This window comes from Drosophila busckii, chromosome 2R, assembly GCF_011750605.1.
Source record: "Drosophila busckii strain San Diego stock center, stock number 13000-0081.31 chromosome 2R, ASM1175060v1, whole genome shotgun sequence".
In the NCBI taxonomy this organism is placed as follows: domain Eukaryota; kingdom Metazoa; phylum Arthropoda; class Insecta; order Diptera; family Drosophilidae; genus Drosophila; species Drosophila busckii.
Genome location: NC_046605.1, coordinates 20,377,203 through 20,387,001, shown reverse-complemented (window position 1 = coordinate 20,387,001; position 9,799 = coordinate 20,377,203).

Here is a 9,799-nt window from a genome sequence, read left to right as displayed (position 1 = left end):
AGGGTATGTAGGGTATATTGAATTTTTCCAAGTTCAGCAACAGTTCAGCGCAATATTTTATTACTTGAGCAAGTTTTTTGGTTGTTTTTTTTTTTAAATCCATATTTATATCCCTTTATATGGCATAAACTCCGATTTTTCAAACAATTATTTCTTTTGTTGAAGCATAAAGCTACTCTACATTTATTGCACATGACTTGAGAATATCCTGCACAGTTTGGATTCTTGCACCTTATTCTTTTGTCTGCCCAAAGTGGCCAATGTCCAACCTGATCCTGTCGTACCATTTGATTTGGTACGCGCTGTGTTGGACCTCTCTGCTTTTTTATCTGCAATTCGTTTTCAATGCCAAAGCTTTGTTTACCCAACTTTGATTTAGTGTCAGCTTTTGTTAGCACTTCTGCGATATCAAGCCGAAAGACTGATAAAGTTAAAACTTTTCCAGGATATCCATTTGCCTTCAGAACACGTTTATACAACAGTCATGCGTTGCTGATTATCAAGTCCAGTAAATCATAAAAGATTCTGACTTGCCAACGTCTGCTTCTCAATAAAATTTTATATCGCCCGATTATACTGTCGATCAGATCAACGCCTCCCTTGTAGCTGTTGTATTGCGCTACTGCGAATTTGAATATATTCCTTTTTGGGCCTTTAAATCGGCGCGCAGTGTCTGTGGGAACTATTCCAGCGTAGTTCGATGCCAATGAGACTATTTTATTATCTACCCATGAGGTACAAGAAATGTCTACTCCACCAAAATCAGCGACATACTCCACAGACGTGCCGCGAGGATTTTTCTTCAGGTGAATACTCTCCATGGATTTAAAATTGGGGATTCTGTTCTTTCGACTTGTACCCAGCGCTAAGATTCCGCTTTCCGCCAAATACTTCAAAAGAAGTAATGAATTGTCAAATAATAAATAATTGTCAAAATAAAGGCGAAAATTCTGATGCCTGGGGACTTCTCTGGCCAATCTCACAACACAATTTGAAGCTGCTCCTAGATCTGGCTCGTTAAGCAGTACTACGATTTCATTGCCAGAATCAATATCGAATTTGTAGAAGAAGTCCGAATTACCGCTTAAAACGTATATTTTATATCCCCATTTATGAGGCTTGTTAGGATTTTACCGTTTCATATGTGATCTAGCTTTTGTTGAACAAATCTGTTCGTCGACACACAAAAACTGTTCCTTAGGTACTTTAACAAAATTATTATTCATTTTCTGAATAAGGGGATCAGTAAAAGGCAGATTATTATTATTGTCTGATTGTTTCAAATGTTTTTTTGCGAGATAATGTTTTGAATGGTCGGTATTCCAATACTTGTAAACCAGTACAGCGCACATTTTGGAAGACGTGATATGGACATATAGAATACCATTCCAACAAACTGTTGAATATCCAAAGGAGTAAAATTAATATTTGCGTTTGGGTCTTTTTGATGAATGTAAAGGTTAGTTTCATTCGAAATATTCTCAAACATTTTTTTTGGATATAGATACGAAAAAAATTGTATAGGCTGCGACAGCTCCATTAGTTCTGGAGGCAATGCAGTGCTCGTGAGCAGCTGAAGTTGGTTCTCATTCAAAATCAAACTGCGTTATCTCCATAGCGAATTCCTTCTTAGGTCGTTTTTGCTAGAAGTAGTGCTATACATATACCGTGCCGGTTACATCCGTTACAATCCGGCGGCGTCGCTGCTGACGCTACAGCTAAAACAAAGCTGTGATGCGTCCGCTGTTATGTGTGTTCATGAGTGCATGCGTGTGTTTGCTGCGATGCCCTTAGTCAAAGTGCATATAAAAGTTGGTGGCGCCCAACTTAATTTTTTTTATTCAGATTTTAGAGATTTTTTCTACTGCCTATATATTGTTTTTTTTTTGATTTGGGGAGGGGGAGGAAATAAAAAAAAATAAAATAAAGCGCTTTCGGGTTTGGATATAGGAGCAACTATATACAAGCTTGGTTGCCTAGCTCTTATAGTTGCTGAGAACATTCAGACGGACAGACGACAGAACGGGACAGACGGACATGGCTATATCCACTCGCTCGGCGAGCTGATCAAGAATATATTACTTTATGGGGTTGCACGCCTCCTTCTCCCTTACTACATCTTGAGCGAACTTATAATACCCTTTTTCCATTTTTTACAAAAATGTTCAAAGTGATATAAAAATTTTGGGTGCATGTCATTATTATTAATATGTGCGCCCACGGTCGCTATGTCACAAAAAATTGTGTCATAGCGCCCGCGGGCGCTATGACACATTGAAAAGTGTCATATCGCCCGCACCGAAAATGTCACAGCGCCCGTGGGCCTTATGACATTTTCGACCTGTGTCATAACGCCCTAAATTTCTTAAAACTTGCAAAGCTTATCAAGAATCAATGAAAGTTCCGTTACTAAAAGTACCGTTTAATGTCTTATCTCGTTTACAATCGCGCTTTACATGTTTTTGGCACAATACTATTCTCTTTAGTTTGTGATTTATCTTGAAACTAAGTGCACGTGAAATGGAATGCGTTTATGAATATAAAATTGTACCTGGATTTAGAAAAAATTCTAAGTTGCTGCTTCTTACAAGCCAATAAATGAATTGTTAACAAAATTTTGTATATAAATTTACTTTATTAAAAGCGCAGGCAAAAATTTTTTTATATAAAAATCGCGCGAGTCTTTTCTCAAATCGCGCGATTTTTATGTACAAAAATTTTTGCCTGCGGCGCTTCTTACGTTTCTGCGCACTCTTTTCTCACAAAAAATATTGCTGGGCGGCTATTTATTCGCGATTTTTTTCGTAAAAAAATATTAGCTCGGGCGTTTAATACACTTCTGTTATGTCATAAGGCCCGACTAAAAAAAAAGACTACAAAGCCCGCGGCTCGATATGACACGTTGAAATGACACAACGAACCCGCGGGGCGCTATGACTACAATTTTTTGTGTCATAGCGGCCCGCGGCGCTATTGACACTGGGCGTTATGCCATGCACCCTAAAAATTTCTGTGTCACTCTGTCGAAGTCACAGTCCTGCAAAGCAAATTTTTCCTTAAAAGCCGCTGTAAAACAATAAAAGTGTATAAGTTGAATTGTATTAAAAATTAATGTACATATATGTAATTTGCATTTAATAATACATACTACGAATTGCGAGCGTAGCTCTAAATCCTCTCACGCATGACGAATAAATTTATCGCACGCCAAGGGCACTTGCTGAGCTACTTCGTCAGTCAGGATACGCAAGAGATACGAATAAATTTATCCGCACGATACTTCTGAACGATTTCAGGTCGGCTATGCTGTATAAGAGAAAAAACAAGTCTATCAAATATTATAGCCAGTAAAGATTAGTATGCAAAAACATACAATATTATTTAAAAAGATAATTCTTTTAAAGAGTGTTCGAAATTTAGTAAATACTTTTTAGCTCTGGAGACATCGCCAAAAACTTTTGATTTGTCGCAACTTCTGATCGCAGTGCTATCACCTCTGTGGTCAGGCGATCAAGTTTATGTATTATTTGGTCTAGTTTTTTTTAATGCTCTTTTAAGTTTTAATACAAATAAAACTCACGAATTTAAATTTTAAGATTACAAGTTTATTTTGCTGCAATAGTGCAGGCTTTTATGATTAATGTTTAATGTTCAATTACAATTTGTAAATTGTGCGGCACGGCCGGCTTTTTATGCGAAACGAAAACGAAACTTATTGGTTATAGAGATCGAATATAACTAAATCATACAAAGTAAGTGCAGCTTTGCATAGAGAGAGCGATCTAAGTTAGAAACGCAGTACCAAAATGCACGCGCAAAGAAGAGAGCATGAAGTTAGACGCGCAGTCCCAAATGCACGTATTAAGACAAGAGAGCGAATTTAGAAGTGCAGTGCCGAATGCACGCACAAAGAATAGAGCGCGAAAGTTCAGCGCTAAGCGAATGTAGTTAAAGTAAATCATATGTTTTGTAGTTGTGATGCTTATGTTACTTTTTGGTCTTGCATGACCAAACATACTCCCCCCGTTGGAAGACACGGGCTTTCAACCAAATCCTGCTTCGGAAGCACGCATAGTTTTTGTATTGCTCTTCGGATGATGCCAGTTGATGTCTTGATAACAGCAACGCGAGAAACGCCATCAGAGCCAGCGATTAGCTCCACGACGCGAGCTAGTGGCCATTTGAGGGGCGGCAAATTTTCATCTTTTACCAAGACTAAGTCGTTGATGATGACATCAGGCTGAGGCGCTCGCCATTTAGCACGCTGCTGAAGAAGTGTCAGGTACTCTTCACGCCAGCGTCTCCAAAATATTTGCTGGTAGTAAGACATGCGCTGCCATCGGTCGAGACGGTTCACGTTGAGCGAAGTGACATCAGGTTCAGGAAACAGAGTCATCGGCACAGTGCCCAAAAATGCGCAGGAGTCAAGACGTCTAGATCTGCGGGGTGCACTGACCTCGCAGGCTGGACACCACACGGGACATATGTTTGAGGTCCACATACTCTTTGATGAATTGCCTTAAGCTCTGGTAGACGCTCCAATTTGCGTTCTAGATTACAGAAACGGCGATATGCTTGCCCATAGGAATCACCAAGCATCTCTACACCTGGCTTCACTGGGAGGCGAAGAGAATTCACCAGTGTGCAAGCGAGAGTGCGTTTGCTTGAAGTGTGTTTCGCAATCAAGCTCTTCCTTGGTGTATTTGCTTCTGACATTAGGCAAGGACTCTACTTCCTAAAACCGACGAACAATTTGATCAAGGCTGTGATCAGGATTGGAAGGCGATGCTGGAGTCAGGCGTGTAACCATACACGAGGCAGGGCTTGGCGAAAGTGCTCCTCCTGTCACTATCCAGCCGAGTTGAGTCTTTTGAAGGATGGGCAAACCAGGAGCCATCTTTATTTGCCCAACGCATAACAATTCGAAGAATAGACCTGCACCAATAAGTAGGTCGATTTGTTGCGGTTTATTAAATTCAGGATCAGCTAAGCGAAGATTCGAGGGTATATTCCAAAGATCAGTGTTGATGTTGTAATTGGGTTGATGCCCAGTGATGGACGGTGCTATCAAAACCGAAATATTTGCCGAGTATTCGGATGCACGCGATTTTAGACAAATATCTGCAGAATAGCCTTCTGCGACTACACTGGAATCTCCCAAACCAGATATCACCGTAGGTGACTTGCGCTTGCGTAGCTGGAGATGCTGAGCTAGACGAGAAGTGATGATGTGCACCTGTGAACCAGAATCAAGCAGGGCACGACAAGGAACGAGATTGCCGAATCGACTTCTTATATTGATAATAGCAGTTGCCAAAAGCACAACGTCATGGCTACTATTTTGGGCGATGAGTGATGTAGATGCAGTAGTCGCATGCAGAGCGCTATTAGCTTGAGTGGCGTCAGGTTGATTGTCAAAGTGTAAAAGCGTGTTGGTGTTTTTTGCCTTGCACGATCTGCCAGCTGTACTAGAGTACACTCTCTTCTGGCGATGTCCCTTCGCAGGCAGTGATGCAAAAGGGTCTAATTTCTTAGCTCACGAAGGCCCAGTTGAGAATCACAAAACTGCATTCGGGCTTAGTTAAGTGGACACAAACAGGATTTTCTACTGTTAGGAATTTTGCTACTCTTTCCCACCATATTGCTAGGAGTATTGCATAGCATGTTCCACATTTTCCAGTCGCTGACATCGACGATCAAGAAATTCCATGAATTGCTCACATGTAGGAATGGTGTCCATCGGCGTTGTTTCCTCCCAATTGGCCTGTGTTGCCTTGTCTACCTTTTGAAGCAGACTATGCACGATGATGCATCCAGCAATCTGCTCAGCACTGCCCAAACTCTGCAACGCGCGGATGTTGGCATTCACAGTGTCCGAAAGAGATCGTAGCTTTACAGCTGACGATGATTCAATGCGATTCAAACTCAAGATGTCAGTAACATGTGATTGAAAAATGAGACGCTTGTTATTAAATCGCCTCTTCAGCAAGTCGAGTGCAATTGTGTAATTAGCACTGCTGATCTCCAGTGAAGAAACAGTATCCAAAGCTGGTCCTTTAAGGCACGAGCGTAAATGCTGGAACTTTTCCACATCTGATAAGCCGCAATCCTTATCAATGATTGATGTAAACATTGATATAAAGTCTGCGAACTTGGTATAACCACCGCTAAACTCCGGCAACTTGAGCTCAGGTAACCGAATGCGACTCTGAGAAAAGCCTGCATGACTGTTGGCAACTGAGTCTTGCCTCATTGTAGAGCACAGTGGTGACGTCACTTTTCGTTTATTTCGCGTCGGATTGTAGTTTTTAATAGTACGGCTCGCTCATCAAAGTTTTATACGCAATGCACTTCCGATTTCATCAAAATTAATGCTCCTCTAATGCATCATGTGCAGCGTAAAATGATTTTTGTGCACTCTCAAGCGCCTCAAGCCGCGCAAGCTAACTCCTCCTCACAGAGAGTACAGAGGGATTCGGGCAAGAGAGCCTCGCCATCCGCTTGACCTGGTCATCGATAGCCTTGGCCTTGGCCTTGTAAAACGGAGCGCCAAGCCTCGATGGTGGAGCGTCGGTATATGCATTTTGCATTTTATTTTATTTATGTATGAAGCACGCGCGCACAGCACAGTATGGATTTAAAATAATTGCAACAGTTTTAAATGCACTGGCGGCTGTCGATGTGACAAATGTCCAATTATGTGCACTACAACGTTAGGTGTATAAACTGCCGGCTCTACGCGATACGATAAGAGCGACAATCACAATTCAGGTGTATTTGTGCAATACAGTTTTAAATGTACTGGCGGCACTTATGCACTGATATACATATGTATGTTTGTATCGACAAGTTTAGGCATTTATGTACGCGAGCGACAAAACCATATGATTGAACACTGCACTATGGGGAATATTTCCATTTTTCGTATATAAAATCATTTTTTCAAAATGTTCAAATTTGTAGTTGTATATGCACTGTGTATATTTGTGCTGAATAGTTTTATATATGTACACTGACAGCACGATGCGAAAAACTAATGCCCATATGTTCACTACAGATTTAAATGCACTGGCGGCACTTATGCACTGCTATACATATGTACGCGATATATATATGTACGCGATATATATATGTACGCTACAAAGTAATGCGACAACTACAATACATATGTTTGTCGTGACAAGTTTATTGCACTGCTATTTGCGTAAATTGAGAGCGCGGAGCGAAGGTACACTAAATAGTTTGATTTTACGTGGTGACTGTACACGAATTTATACAGCACCAGAATAGTTATTTTTGCCGCTCACCGAAGCTTGAGAGACGAAAATGCAAGAAAATATGCGAACAAAGAAACTCAGTTAATGCAGCGCCTCTGAGATGACTAGAGAACGTTAATGTTAATGTGAATGTTAATTATGCACTAACACTGAACAAAGTTCACAGTTTACTGTTTTTTATTGTTTATTAATTTTAGCGAATCACGTCGGGGTCACCAAATGTTGAGCTATTAAGCTTTTTTAATAGCTATTTTTAAGTTTTAATACAAATAAAACTCACGAATTTAAATTTTTAGATTACAAGTTTATTTTCTGCAATAGTGCAGGCTTTTATGATTAATGTTTAATGTTCAATTACAATTTGTAAATTGTGCGGCACGGCCGGCTTTTTATGCGAAACGAAAACGAAACTTATTGGTTATAGAGATCGAATATAACTAAATCATACAAAGTAAGTGCAGCTTTGCATAGAGAGAGCGATCTAAGTTAGAAACGCAGTACCAAAATGCACGCGCAAAGAAGAGAGCATGAAGTTAAACGCGCGAATGTAGTTAAAGTAAATCATATGTTTTGTAGTTGTGATGCTTATGTTACTTTTTGGTCTTGCATGACCAAACATATTATTTGGTCTAGTTTTACCGCTGAGAGAAATTAATTTAAACCACGATTAATCGAATTTTAAATATAAACTGTGTAAAATATTATTTTTAATGCAGCTTATTTGAAAAATTTGATATATATTCTAGCTTGTTTAAATTAATTTACAAAAGGAATAAATATGTGCATTAGTATCAAAAATGATGAAATATATGGTGAAACACGTTCACTGAATGCTGCTCAACAGTATAGTCAACTTTATATTTTTATTTGACTGAAAAAATACCGACAAGAGTAGAATCTACTGGGAACAGGAGAAAATGCTGAAGATTAACAATTAATCGGCTGTGTAAAATATTATTTTTAATGCAGCTTATTTGAAAAATTTGATATATATTTTTTTCTTTAATAAAATAGAAGCTGTTGGATTCCTTTAAATCAAAAACTAAACCATTATTATTATTATTATATTTGTGGAGTTTCTAAAATTCGAACTTTGCACATTATCAACTTTTAAAACACTTCGCTCTACAATTCGATTATATAGCTGCTTAATGACGTTACCTGATTTTATAACCATTTCTTTTAATTGACCTAGATAGTATTCAAATGGAACTGAGCTTACAGTTTCCAAATTTAAGAGATAGTTTGCTTAAGTGCGTTAAGCAATGAAAGTTAAATGTAAGCGTATAAAATGTGTATAGTGAAGGAAATTGTTTTACAAAATCATTTAGCAAACTGGAAGCAAGTTGGTTTTTTGTTATACAATATTCATCATGAAGAAGAAGTCTGATACCTAAGTAATAATTAAAAAGTGATTTAATCGGGTAGGCTCTAGGATGTTCTTAAACACATTGGTCCTGTAATATAAAATAGCAATTCATCAAGAGATCTAGGTTTTATTTTAATTTCTGAAGGTATAAACACTTGCGAAACGAAATTAATTTTGAGTTAATTGTGTTAATAGAAGTGCCGATTCAAAGAAGATCTATGACCTTTTACTCTTACCAAGCTACAATAACGTTTTATAATCCCTTAGGCAAGCTATGTGCATATGAGTATTAAGCCAAATCCTGACAACCAATCAATTTGGCAAGCTTTCTAAATAACTAATTTATCCTGAAATATTGTGAAGCTCTGGCTGCAAGCGATGTCTAAAACTACTATTACTAGCGAGAAAGATTATCTTATTTCAAAATACGATACGGCTTGGAAACTTTGCCTTTTGAGTGCAGTAGTATTACACGAATTAAAAGCCAGAGTGGATGGTTTGACAATACCGGAAATAAATAGCACAGGACTGGTGCTCACAAATGAAAGCTCTAACAGTAATGTTGAGTTTTCGGCCTTGAAATACTATTCCATCCCAAATCAAATCTAATAACTCGCTAAAAAATTCTTCTAAATAACTATTTGGATCGTTAGGCTTTGAATTTCCAACATAAAGGCCAGCTACTAAAACTGTATTTGTACCTGTTACATTCATTAAAATGGGCCAATTTAGTTCACGTGAACTTTTAAATAAGGGAAGTCCGGCCACATTAAAATTTAGGCTAATATTGTCAGTATGGATAGCTGAGAATTTATTAAAAAATCAGTTTAAGGCCGTAGGTACATTAATTTCTGGGCATTTACAACTCTTTAATAATCTCCAGCGGAGTGCATTTTTACGCGATCGGTATCTGTTTGGTTACCTGGAATTTTTCTGACCAATAACATTAACAAACTGTATCGAGGTTTGTGCTTACATTATTGCGGGAAACTACTGAGCCTAACGTGTAATTAAAATCTACTTGAAACTAGAATCTTCTACTAGCCCAAGTTGTTCCTAAAATATCATTGCCTAACACTAAATTGGCGCTGTATTTTCAATTTAAAAGAGGAGACCACCAAACTTGCAATAGACAAAAAAAAATGTAAGTAGG